Source organism: Chelonia mydas, chromosome 5 (assembly GCF_015237465.2).
Source record: "Chelonia mydas isolate rCheMyd1 chromosome 5, rCheMyd1.pri.v2, whole genome shotgun sequence".
Classification (NCBI taxonomy): domain Eukaryota; kingdom Metazoa; phylum Chordata; order Testudines; family Cheloniidae; genus Chelonia; species Chelonia mydas.
In genome coordinates, this window is record NC_051245.2 from 28,082,728 (window position 1) to 28,096,961 (window position 14,234).

Consider the following 14,234-nt stretch of genomic DNA (forward strand, 5'->3'; position numbering starts at 1 on the left):
TTGGCGCATCTTACAAATATTAATATTTGTAATATCTCAGAACACCCCACAATACAGGGAACTATTACCTCCATTTTACAGATGGGAGAACTGAGGCACTGAGCGATTAAGAAGTAGGTGTTCAAGTGCTCAGGTCTGACAACTGGAGCCAGATTTTTTACAAATGCTCTGAACCCAACAGCTTCCACTTATATACAGAGTTTCAAAACAGATCAGCACTCAACATGCTGGGCTCATTTGGAAAAAATAACTACTTATTTTGATGCCTAAAAGATGAGCTCTCTTGAAAATCTGACCCTGATTGTGGGTGCCGAGCACTTCTGAAAATCTCAGTGACTTGCCACAGGCCCCATAGTAAGCCCTTGGCAGAACTGAGAACTGGAACCAGATCTCCTGAATCTCAGTCCAATTCCTTAATTTCAAAACCATCCTTCTCTGTCCCTTGATTTGGGATTAAATAGTAGCAAATCTCTTTTAATCACAACCAAAGAAAAAAACATCCCATCTGATCACTCTTGACGTAGATTTCCTTTTAAAATTCTTTCCAGTCTAAGAAGCCTACTAAAATTTGGCTATCCATTTTATTTTTTCTACTGCAACTAAAGAGATACTCAATGTATAATCACTACATTGCATTTAATCATAATCCCTATTTTTTTAAAAGATCATATTAAAAAGAAAATCAAATTATCTTTCTTTAATTTCAAATATAACAGAATATTCTGTGTAAACCGGCGCACTGACTGTGGTCTTAAAATTTAAAGATTCAGTCATCAACGTGACTGGGAAAATATTTGACTGCTAGGTATTAGGTTGTCCTCCAACAGGGAACATGGAAAGAAGCAGACTGAAAATGAAAAAGGCTAAGGCTTTATCTATTAGACAAGTACTACTTAAGCTAAATTGATATATTTAAGATTTTAAATTGGTTTAAGTGTGTTTACATTATGGGTTTCCACAAGTGTAATGAGACAGAATTTACATTAATTTCATTACACCAGTGCAATTTTTCTAATTTAGACAAGGCCTGAGATAAATACTAGGAATGCTGTTGGATGGGGCTCCACATATTCTCTGATCCCATGGCTGCAAAATCCATCCCCCCACACACACCCCGAACCCCTCATCCCTCACCCCCACATCCCAACCCTCTGCCCCAGCCCTGAGCCCCTCCCACACCCAAACCTCTCATCCCCAGCTCTGTTGGGTTGCGGGCATCAACAATTTTCTTCAAGTGGGTCCTCAGAAAAAAAAGTTTGAAAACCACTGGTATAGACAACTGATTCATACATGTCCTGATCCACTGCCTGCTTAAGTTAATGGGGTCTTTCCATTGACTTCTATAAGTTTTGATCAGGCCTATACGGTGTAAACTTTAACTGAATGTATCTATTTTAAATATACAGCCAAATTAGCCATGTATACATGCATGAACAGTGCAGCCTACCTTTCTCATGGATCAGTGTTAAAAATATCACATATTTTTACACCAATAAACTATTGTGCCTGTTAAATGCAATTTTCAAATGCACATAAAGTGATCAAATCATAATGATTTTTTCCACTGCATTCAAAGGCACTTGTCCTCAAGGAGGGCTTTCTCTCTGATAAATTTCAGCTTTTAACTCAGTTGCTTAGGCGCTAGACCTATTAAAATTAGTCACAAGATATATATACTGCAACTTTTTATGTAATATGTATAAAACTGGAAAAATTTTACACACACACATTTTTCATACTCAAAATAGCTTTCAGGTGTTTTTATCCTAGCTTTCTTAAAAAAACAACAACAACAACAACAAAAAACCTCTCTCTGGCAGGGACCAGGTCTGGAAAATTTCAGCCCAATAGATGAAGATTTCAGAACTTTATGAGTGACAGAAAACAGGTTACAATGGAAATCCCTTGGGCAATCTTAAACTATGATTGTCACTAGTGCTTCAGCTATAATTACCCTTTTAAAAAAGTTTACAGATGAAAATGGCTGACAACTATGTTTAGAATTCAAGTTAAATATAAGCCAAAGGGATGTTTCAATGTGTTTTCACATTTTCTCAAAGTTAAACCACCAACTTAGTATTTATGACCTCACTTCATTCTTAGTAGACAAGTGTCCACATTTCAGAAAACATCATTATAATTGCTGGCAATCTCAGCTGGGGTAGCAAGATGTCTTTTAGACTGTCAACACTTTGGGGCAGGGACTGTCATTTGCTATATGTTTGTACAATGTCTAGCACAGCACTATCACAATATAAATGTTAAATAGAAAAAAGGATTAGATAAGCATCGTTCAATCATGAGTAAGCCTGTGAGTTTGTCATGGGGGTCATAGAACCTCCGTGACTTCTGCAGCGGCCAGCGCCCCGGGCAGCTCAGGCAGCCCCTGCGCCAGTCGCACCGGCCGCTGCTGGGGCAGTCTTGGGTCACTGTGCACGCCCCTAGCCAGTAGCAGCAGAGTTTGGGTGTGGGAGGGGGCAGGAGGTGGGGCACGGGATGGGGTGAGGCAAGCTCTGGGCGGCACTTACCTGGGGGGGCTCCCCGGAAGCAGTGACATCCCCCTCACTCAGCTCCTAGGCGGAGGCATGGACAGGCAGCTCTGCACCGCCTGCAGGCACTGCCCCCGTAGCTCCCATTGGCCACGGTTCCTGGCCAATATGAGCTGTGAAGCCAGAGCTCTGGGCACAGGCAGCGTACAATGCCTGGCCATGCCTCTGCCTAGGAGCTGGGCAAGGAGGATGTTGCTGCTTCCGGGGAGGCACGGAGCCAAGCCAGCTATTGGGACAGAATGATGAGCATTAATTTCATTAGCACTGCTCTCAGTTCAACCTATGAACTTAAGGCAGAGTGATCAAAGAGGAAAGACCACTGTCGGAGAGCAGCACTCCAAAACTACCTACTTGAACTGTAGGGAAGGCAGAGTAGGATTGAGACCTATTTGTGGGTAGGGGCTGTACCAACTACAGAAAAATTACTAGTTCTTCTGACCCCACCACTGACTGTTGTTGCTTATGTATAAAAAGACATTTAGGTGTAATTCATCTGACCCACTCTCAAAGCATTAAGTTTATTGTTAAAAATGTAAATACGTCCATTAGTACAGAGGTACAAACTGTGGTCCGTGGAGCACCCGTCGTCCGTGAGCTCCACTCAGGTGGTACGCAGATAGTTCCCTCTAAGATGTGCGCCTGGGTGGCTGCACACAAGAGAATGAAAGCGCAGGCGTGGCTCCACTAATTAGGTGCCTTGACCCAGGAGAAGACGCATATGTAACAGGAGGTGAAGGCCTTGGGGGGAATAGGGGGTAGGTGGAAGGTGGCAGTGGGGTGAGAAGAGTGGGTGGGCGGAATTTGGGACGTGCAGGGCTACAGCGGCCAGAGAAAGAGGCGACTTTCCCCAGCTCCAGGGCTGCAGCTACCGAGGAGAGACGGCCCTCCTTCCCAGTCTCAGCTCTGTGGCTGCTGTGGTGGGGGAGAGACCCCCCTCCTTCCCAGCCGCAACTTGGGGGCTGCTGCGGTGGGGTAAAGAGGGAGAGACGCCCCTCCTTCCCAGCCCCAGCTTGAGAGCTGCCATAGCGGGGGACAGAGGGCACATCCATCATACGTCAAAGATAAGACTACCGATATTAAAATATGAGTTGTGTGCTTTTATTTATAGAACAAAAATACGTTAATTATTAAATTTTTTATATAGCGCTTTTATACAAAGCGCTTTACAACAGTTAACTAATGGTACAAACAACATTTGGAAAGATCATTAAGTGGTCCACCGAGACTCTCAGCAATTTTCAAGTGGTCCGAGAAAAAAAAAGTTTGAGAACCACTGCATTAGTAGAAAATCTATTTTACAAATATGCAGAAAGTTCACACACACTTTAATTCTAAAAAAATTATGCCATTGTTGTTCTACAAACAAAACTGAGTATGAGCCTCAAAGGTGAAGCATGCTGCTCAGTGTAATAATATGCAGCATGGGGGGGGGGGGGGGTCTCCCTTCTACAGAGTTTTACCTCTAATCAAAAGCTTTCTTGGCTCATTCTTTTAAAAGAAAAAGTTTGTAGTTTATTAAATGTCAGACATGCTACTGAAAAAACTGTGTGGGGCTATAAGATACAGATGTAAAAGCTGATATTCCAGTAAATATTTGACGAAAACCATAAATTCTGTTTGTAATAAAAATTAAGCTAACTCAAGAGCAGTTATCAAACTACACAATAAACTACCCTCTATCCTTTTGTCTATACCAGTCAGCATCTCCTAGCGTTTTTCTTTTGCATGTAACTTTAGTGGAAAATGAATTTGTAACAGTAAAGGTACATATTCAGTATAATCAGACCCTAAACATTATAACTGCCTTAGGTTTAATTAAGTAGCACTGACTCCAAACTATTTGTAGATTAACAATCCTCTCTCCTCTCTCTGAGAGTCTTAGAATCCTTGTCTGGATATGCAGCACTGATCCTGCTCTTGGTACACAACCTAGGGAACCCGTGAACATTAGAAGACCCCTTAATGAGGGGAATCTGAACTGTGCATGGGGGTGATGATAGAGAAGTGAGGATTCAGTTTAGGAGATCTGGGGGAAGAAGCCAAAGGAATTGGAGCTTCATTCTGAAAATCCACAGGCAGTTCATCAGAGCAGAGTCCCTTTCACCTACTCTTCCTCTAATCCAGTGCATGTGGAATGCTCACACACGCGCCAAAACCTGTTTTTTCCTTTTGTTCCCTGAATAGGAGAGACAGAATGAAGAAACAAAACAGGACAAGCAAAATAAATGTATATTAAAACTGGGTAATTAACATTAACTCCATATGATTGGTGCTGGTCATTCTGACGAGTGTTCATGATTCAAAGGGGAGGAAAGTGGGATGCTCAAGAATAGCTCAGGCTGCAGAAACAGAAATTGGGGGAAAGCATTAGTGCTTCCCAACCTTCTCCATCTAATAAACCTCATAGGGCTCATCAGAAGGGGAGTTCCATTGCTGACCAGAGGAGGTTCATCAGATGAAGAAGGGGAAGAAGAGCTAGTGTTCCCTGCCACACATACCATTGGGCTGTTCTTGAGCGCATGCAAAGTAGCAGTAACCTCCAACTGCAACCCACTTTCATGGCTCCCCAACCAATCATTGAGTCACTGGTGGGACAGCATGTGGGCATGGGGCAGAAGTGGATGTCCTACTCATGGGGGTTGGGGTGCTGTCAGCAATAAGGGGTGGGGGGTTCGGGAGGAAGCCCCCAAAACCACAGTTTATCCATTCTATTATTATTTTAAAAACAAAGGAAATTCTAACACAAAATCTCTATTAATATTAATGTTGCTGGCACATATCAGTGGTTTATCAGTCATTAGAGTAGATATTATCTTCTGCAGCATAATAGGCAATGAGTTTCCACTGGCCTGACCAATTCAGCGTACCCCAACTCAGTATGGTTATAATATATGTAATATATCACTGGAAAATGTAATACCTGTGACTTACTGATCATTAATATTCTTGTGTGATGTACATACATGGTGTGTATTAAGAGTTGTGGATACATGCTAGAATTATGATTAAAATGGGTTTAAACCAGGCATGTCAGGGGAGTTGTTAACAGGTCTGCCCTAGACAAAGGAATGTGTTTGCTTCTCTGACCAGCCTGGTCATCAGGCAGAGACAATGAAGATCTATTTACATATTAGGTACATAAAGCTATTAAGCTAGCAAATGGAGGGGGGGGGAGGGGGGGAGACGAGACGCATAGCATCTACATCCAGAAGGAGACAGAACCTTGGTCTGGTTTTATTTTCAAATAATATATTGCAAAGATTTACTGATCTAAAAAGATAAGAGGGCTGAACCTCAAGTGATAAGCACTTGAATCAACTGATTGTGTACAATATTATTGAATTATAAAAGTGTACTGGGAGAGGTCTTCTATGAAAGTCAATGACACTGTAGTGATTAATATCACTGTGAACTGTATGTATTAACACTACATAAGGAATTATGAATACTATTAATATTATGCTTTACAATCTATGACCCAAACAAAGGGAGAAACAGGTCTCTCCCAGTCAGGAGAATGTCATGTATTCAAAGAAATTAAGGAAGATGTGACCAAAAACAATGGAAGCCTCATTTACATAGAACTCAACAGGAGATGGGAAGCCCACAGGAAGGGAAGAACAGCATGAGGTCATCCTGCCTCTTGCAACAAGGTCACTTAACTTTTACAGATATGCTTATCAAAGGTTTACTGGACTATACAGAGAGGGGCAGAGAACCCTTAAGTTATCCATCACTAGACAGACATAAGGGAACAGAGATCTTGCAAGCTGAGAAAGATGGATCTCAACCAAGGAGGGTGAGGCTGTTTGAAGTCTCTGGGAACTGAATACAGATTTGACAAACATCTTTCACATAGGAAGAGAAGGGAAGCCAGCCCCTTGTACTTCTGTGGAAGGTCCTGACTGAAAGAAAGTCAGCCATTTCTAGGAAGAAGGAAGATTGATGAGAGAAACCATATTGAACAAAGCCTCTACCTTACTATATTAAGTTTTAGACTTTAAGGCGCATGTTTTCACTTTATTTGCTTGTAATACTTTATTCCTTTTCACTTGGCATCACTTAATCTATCCCCTGCTGTGTTTGCAGGAAATGGTATATTTACCCCAGTTAAGTTAATAAGCTGCGATGTGCTTTTCTCTCTTTAAAATAACCTTATTATATCTCTGAACTGTCCAGGAGAGGGCTAGATGTTGAAGAGCACACGGTTTTGGGAAAATCTGGGACTGGGAGTGTGTTGGGGTCAGCTTGCTGGTTGTAACCAAGGCTGGTGGAAGCCAGCATGGGGCTGTGGGCTGCAGACCGGCTGCTGGGGTCAGAGTTGGTGAACCAGGCCTGGCTGCATAGCACACAGACACTCAGGGTGTGACCTGCATACTTGTTGCTGACCGTGAACATCCCAGGCTGGGAGCTACAGTGGCAAAGCATTGTGAGGCACTCAGGGTTACAGGGTAAGAGGTGACAAACCCCCTGACTTGTTTGGATTGTACCCCAAACTCCATAACATCTTCCAAAAACATTTTGGACGGCTTTTTTATTTTAATTCAAATGTTAGAAATCAAGGAATTGCACGTCTCAAACAAGGTACCTTAAATCTCTGTCCTGAAAAATAACAAGACCTCATATTACCTTATCCATAATTAATGAAGAGTGTAATTCTCTGTGACCACAAAATCTAGAAATCCTTGTCTGAGTGTGGCTCTTTTCAATGGTTATACACAGTACTTAGAAAAATTTTACCGCTTTCCAATTATACAAATAGCGTGCTGAAGGGAATCATTCCTCATTCCTCCTTAAGGGACAGATCTGGCAAAGGGCTGAGGACTCTAACTCACAGAAGTGCTCAGCCCTTGCAGGATCAAGCTTTACAACTCCATGCAGGAGTCAGTCCTTCATATACAAACTTCATAGGCTGAAATTATAATGCTTACATCAAAAGAACAAAGATTATTAAGATCACTTAGCATCAGAGACATGCAATCAATGTTCAGTGCTGCACATCCCAAATAATACTCTACATACAGAAAAGGGAAGATGATAGACTAGCATCTGCACACAGGCAAAGTTAAGGTAGTTCAGGTGCCCTGTTAGCAAACTTAACTCTATTTTCTGGGTTTCATACATTAGAGGGGTTCCATTTTTTTATTTGTTTACATTTTTCAAAGGTAATTTGTACTAAGACCAGTTGCAGCCTTGATATATGCTTTCAATTTTAACTTCAACTTGACATTTTTTGTGCTGGAAATCATACAGATTTATTCATGAAGCCTTCCTTTCTTTCATAGAGCAAAGTCAAACTATATTCTGGGTTGAATTAAATGAATCCAGTTTTACCCATCCCATTCACTAGAGTTTACGTTTCAGCTTATAGGAACTTGATAAAACTTTGGCAAGATTCCCAAATAAAATGCTGAATTTCAGAATTACATTGTATGCATTGTTCTTGATGATGATAACAAATAATAATAACAATAATAAATAATATCACCATCACCACCTAGTTCTTATACAGTGCTTTTCTCAGTACATCTCAATGCCTTACAAAGTTCAGTACCATTATCTCCATTTTTACAGATGGGAAAACTGAGTCATAGAATGAAGTGACTTGCCCAAAGGCACAAGCAGACCAATCACAGAGCAAGGAACATCTCCTGAGTCCCAGTCCAGTGCTCTAACCACCGGGTAACACTGCCTCCCTTGTAACTCAGAAAGGAGCTAGAAAAAAATACGAAACCATTGTAATTAAAACATATCTATATTTGTCATTCAGAGGCAGATATGAGTAAGCACAAGCTATAGCGAATCTATTTTTTATCTAGTCCTGCCTAACACACATGAAAGGAGAGATCCTAGTGCATAAAAAAAGTTTTAAACAAGAAAAACATCCTCAAAGAAAATGCTATTTAGTAGGCAAATACATATAATAGAAAATGAAAGAAAACGTATATATATTTTTATTTGGAACAAATTAATCATATTCTCATTCTCCTGTGAGAGTATTATAATTTTTTTTTTTTTTTTACAGAAAGCAACCAATTGCTTTCAAACTTATTTGAATTAACTATAGGTGTCCTGCCATGGCAGGACAATAAAAACTAGCAGGTATTTTTATTTCAGTTCAAGCAATCAAGTTTTCAAAATCTGTAAGTTACATACATACGCATTATGTAGGTCTAATGACATACACACATCTTTGTGGCTTTTATTTTTCACAAAGTTTTTTTTTTATTTTAATTTCTAAAGGTACGTTTTTTCATAAAATAATTTCCCTAGAAGGGGGAAAACAACGCAGGTTAACAAAATGTGAAGACAAAACAGAGACATCATTGCTGTTCTAATATTTAGCTAGGAGCTATAAAGATATCAAGAAAAACCAATCTGTGGAGAATATCTTTTTGTGTTTAAATTTTATATACTCCTTTGGCTGATAATCCCTCTAGCTTTTCAAAAAAATGCCTTCCACAGCTTTGATTTTTTTCTGGCAGTACTATCCCCAATGTATCATCAGTATGACACAATGAGTTATTTTTCAAAAGCCAGGCATACATTTATGCACTTCTTATAAACAATCACCATGTTTTTGTCTAAATTTCTTTTAATAAGCCATTTGGGGATTCGCAAGTAACTACATATATTTCTATATGCATGGCTATTTCTATATGCTTGATCTTTGAAAATTAGGCTCAGGTTACGCAAAGCTGACTGGTTCCTTTCAATGAGGTTACAGTAAAATATTAGCATTCCCAAAGATTTATATAATTTTTAAAACTAGTTTGACCACCTTGATAACATAGATCTTAGATTTTATCCAGTGATTTCTGCATCGAGCCTAACAACCTATAGCATGATTTAAGAAATATAGCCAATCTTGATTTAAAGATTCCATGTAAAGGAGAATTTACCACTTCCCTTTGTGATCCATTGCAAATATATGCTTTTAACTGTAAGAGTAATTAATATCCTATTTCCAGTTTGATCTTTGCTGACTTCTCCCCATTGGATCCAGTACAGCCTTTACCTGCTAGATTAAAGAGCCCTCTAGGTTCAGTTAACTTCTCTCTGTGCTGGTAGTTATAGACCTGATCAAGTCCCTCTCAACCTCCTCTTCAATAACCTGAAAAGTTTGAATTCCTTTAGTCTCTTATTGAAAGGCATGTTTTTCAGACCAAAAATGATTCTTGTTCTTCTATAATATATGGAAACCAGAACTGGACTCTGTATTCTAGCAGCTGTCTCACCAATGTCCATATATCAAAGAACTGTGTTACCCATTTTTGCTACAGCATCACACTGGGAGCTCATGTTCAGTTGATAATCTACAGTGATCCCCCTAAATCCTTTCCAGAGGACTCAGTTTGTACCTTGACATGAAAATAAACAGAAAAATCACCCTGATCTAACTTCTAGAAAGACAACTATGCACTACTGTGTGTAGCATACATGTTATGCAGAATTGTTCTACACCAAAAAAGGAAATAAATCAAACTATCGACACCATGACTTTCTAATAAGTTTGATACCATCTACTGTTTTAGATATTAACCCTCCACATTTACTATCTTTGTGGTATAGATAAAATCTTCTCTTTTCTGCAGACCACTGTTAATGTTACCAACTTTCTTTCTGTAATATTTTAAACATGCTCTATTCACAATAAGCCCTACCAGGGAGTACCTTACTAGGCCATTGTACATTTCATAGGTAGCTGAAAAATTGAGATATGAAAAGTTGTAATGCCCAGGCTGGCATGGTTAATGGCTTGCTTTGTGATATAGCTTAGTTTCAACAAAAATTATTAGCATTTTAATAACACTTCACATTTTCAAAGTGCTGTACCAACATTAAAAAATTGAGCCTTTTTACCTCTATTTTACAGATCAAGAAACAGAGAGATTAAGCCATTTGCTCAAGGACACACAATGAGCCAATGGGCGAAAAGATTAGAATTGAGAAGTTCCTTACTTCCATCCCCATGCTCATACCATTAAACCACATCTTCTCTCAAAACTGCTGATCTGCAAAATAATGTTTCACACTTCTTTGAACCTTTGTCTTTCCTATGGCACTTTCTGAAGTGAAAACAAAGTTATAACTGAGATCAGGACCAAACCAAATCCTGAAGATAGGAGAAAGTTTCAAAAAGAGATTTTATTAACTCTATTACATAGCGGTGGGCAAACTGCAGCCCGTGGGCACACAGGGCCCATCAGGGCAAGCTGCTGGCAGGCCGCCAGGCCATTTGTTTACATTTGCACAGGCACCCGCAGCTCCCAGTGGCTGCAGTTCACTGTTCCCGGCCAATGGGAGCTGCAAGAAGCGGCGAGGGCCTGGCCACCGCTTCCCGCATCTCCCACTGGCAGGGAACGGCGAAAAAAATAACAAGATGTTAGGATGTATAAGGTATAGGATAGTGACTGATATTATAGTGTATTATAATGCCTTTATATAAATCAATGGTGCAACTTCATTTGGAATACTGTCTGTACTATTGCTCACCCCTTTTCAAAAAGGGTACTGCAGAACTCGAAGAGGGTTCAGAAGAAGAGTGATGAGAATGATCAAGGGCCTAGAAAAACTTTCATATGAAGGCCGATTGAAAAGACTGAAAAGATTATTTATCTTAAAAGGAAAGCAAATAAGAGGGGACATGATAAACGTATATAAAATAATAAGTGGTCCAGAGAAGGTAATTCGGGAACTTCTGTTCTTCCTCTATGATAACACGAGAATAAAAGGACATTTAACCAATTTAAATGGTGGGAAATTTAAAACTGATAAAATACTTTTGTACACAATTTGTGATTAAACTGTGAAATGAATTAAATGATTAAACTGTGAAAATTAAACATCCTCATTGCCACAGGATGTCATTGAGTCCAATCATTTAACAAGATTAAAAAAGGTTGGGGATATTTATATGGATATCAAGATTATATAGAGTTATCATAATTAACAAATTTTAGAAGGGATATTAAACTTTGTGCTTCAGGGTTTAAGACAATCTCTATCAGACAACAGGATGAGACCTATGTGGGGAGTAGATTATCCCACAGCTGCTTACATCTTCCTCTGCAGCATCAAGTGCTGGCTACTAAGAGTCAGGATACTGGGCTAGAGGGACCTTTGGACCTATGTTCCAATGCATATTAAGCAAGTAAACAGGCTATATTCCTTGATATGCTGTAATTAACCAAATCTGGCACCTATGTCCAAAGATCAGGCTTAGTCCTGGAAAGAAAACTAACAGTAACATTAATATTTTTCTTTATTCCTATAAAATACCTGTTCCTGTTCAATATCGGAACAAAATGCTGACTCAACCAGTGTCATCAGAACTAACATTTTCTTTGATGGCCAGATCCCAATCTCAAAAACATGAACACACTGTTGTGCATCTAAAAAAAACCTGGTTACTAAACATGTTTATGCAACAAGAGAGTTCTCCATCTTGCTGTTTATTTTGCCTCAAGCATTATCCGTACCTGATGCCTCAAGAGATATCTCCTACCCACCACCTCATGATACACATATAACAAATTGTGCAATGTTGTACACGAGGGTAAGGAAAGGGCAGAATTTTCTGCTGACTTGAAAAGTGATCAGTTTCACCTTGGGTGATCAGAAAAAACATGGATTACTTTTCATTAAAAAAATGTATTTTTGACCATAAAATTATCTCGCATTTGTCTTCATAACTTTCTGTAGAAAATTTCACAGGTTGATTGACAATACACTGCTTTAGAAATGTTACCTTTTCTTGTTTCCTAAATTACAGCCTTAGTTTCACTAGGTACTTCCCTGCTCTCATATTATGTGACAAGATGAAAGGATTGATCCATTTTCTATATGTTCTTCATAATTTTGAAAATGTCACTTAACTTGCTTAGCATTTTTTCTTTTCCAGGATAAATAATCCTAGTTTTTGAAGTTTCTTGTCAAATGTAAACTTTGACATGCCACTAACAATTTTTATTACCCTGCTCAGAACGTTCTCAAAATCTGCTGCAGAACTGCCTTGAGGTGAGGTGACCAAACACGACAGCACTCAGAAAGCAAAACTACTTAACTATCATTCTGCTTCACAGAAAGTATATTTCTGTGGGCTCATTCCTAGATGTTACTTCTTTAGCAAAATATTGACAGAACTCCCCCAACTTCTCAAGGGTTTTTTATCCTAAAGGATACACAAGGTCGGGATTCTGCCAGCCGTTTTGCACCAGCCGATGTCTAGTATAAATGTAGCTCCCCAAACATTTCAGTCAGTTCATTTGATTGTATTGGATGTGAAGCTCCTAGATGAAAAAGCTACTTAAAATGACCAAAAGTGTAAAAAAAAAAAAAAAAAAAAAAAAAAAGCCTCAGAGGAAAAAAACCCTGAAAAATAAGGTGCAAGAGTTTGAAAAACATAACTAAAAAAAGGAATTTCCAGACTGTAATGGGAGTTAGGAAAACAAATCTGCAAAATGATGTTTTCAGAGAAGCTGAACCATAGGTAAGTAACTTCCCCTTGTCTAAAGATACAATTTTCACTCCAATTTTATTACAGTACTTTTAAATATGTAGAGGCCTGATTCTTCACTCTGTTGCACAATGTATAGTCACCAAATTACCAAATTAGAATAGCAACATTTTACGAACGTGTCACTAACTACACAAAGTGCAAGACTGTGGAGAACTAAGCCCAGAGTCTTTTCCAAAAAGAGACTTCAGATATATAATAAACACTAATTGTGGATAAATGAAATACTGTACTGAATGGTGAGAAGTGGCAATAACTCTTATACTGTTCAGTTTGTGTCCGTAAGACTCCCTGGATAACTCAAGTCAGACAGGAACTTACGATTTCTTTAAAATTCCAGTTAAAATTTTAATTGACAGATGCTGGTGTTGTTAATTTAATACTTGCCATTTAGGACAAGTAAACAAGCAACACAGATGAAACCAATGCCAAAATGTTATTCATTTTCATAATTTTTTATGGGGTAGCAAGAAAGGAGGAATAGCAACTGTAAATGACAACTACTGTGTTGCTCTCAACTGTCAGAAACATCCAAACAATAAACATGTAAACCAATGTGCTGCCCTCCCTTCCCCTAATGAAAAGTAAATATCTATAAACTATGCTGTAGATGTATCCAGAATACCTAATTTTAATGACATGATATGATGTGATGCCTATGGCTAACAGCCACCCCAGAGTTGTGACATAGTAGATAAAAATGAAACCTTCGTTTTTTGGGGGGGGGTTTGCCACATGAATATTATTTTTGAAAGAACAGGGAGCAGTTTTATCATAGGAAGCAGGAACTCCTTTCTCAGATGTATATGGATGTAAAAGAAATAAAATACCTTATGTAACCTTGGGCAAATCACATGGGGCCAGTAATAGACGCACATTTGAATTTTATGGGATATTTAATTAATGTTTATTTCGAATAAAAACAAAACCCAACTCCACAAATAATTTAAATCCAAATGTTTAATCTTCATCAGCAGAGAATGTTTTTAAAAAATCTACATAGTTTTTTTTGAATATTTCATTCTCACTTGACAGCCGTGGAATAACATGGCATACTTCATTTCATCTACAAAATATAGGCTTTGTGATTTCACTAAAAATGGAATGACTCTCTGCAGAACAATACAGTTTTCTCTCTTCTTTTTTGAAAATGGGATACTTCTGCA

General features: G+C 38.8%; 1 protein-coding gene across 2 annotated transcripts in view; it reads right to left on the reverse strand.

Moving 5' to 3' along the window:
• TTC33 (tetratricopeptide repeat domain 33) overlaps window positions 1-14,234 on the reverse strand; it is a 114,565-nt gene that overhangs the window by 56,912 nt on the left and 43,419 nt on the right. The gene's annotated exons all lie outside the window — the stretch shown is intronic.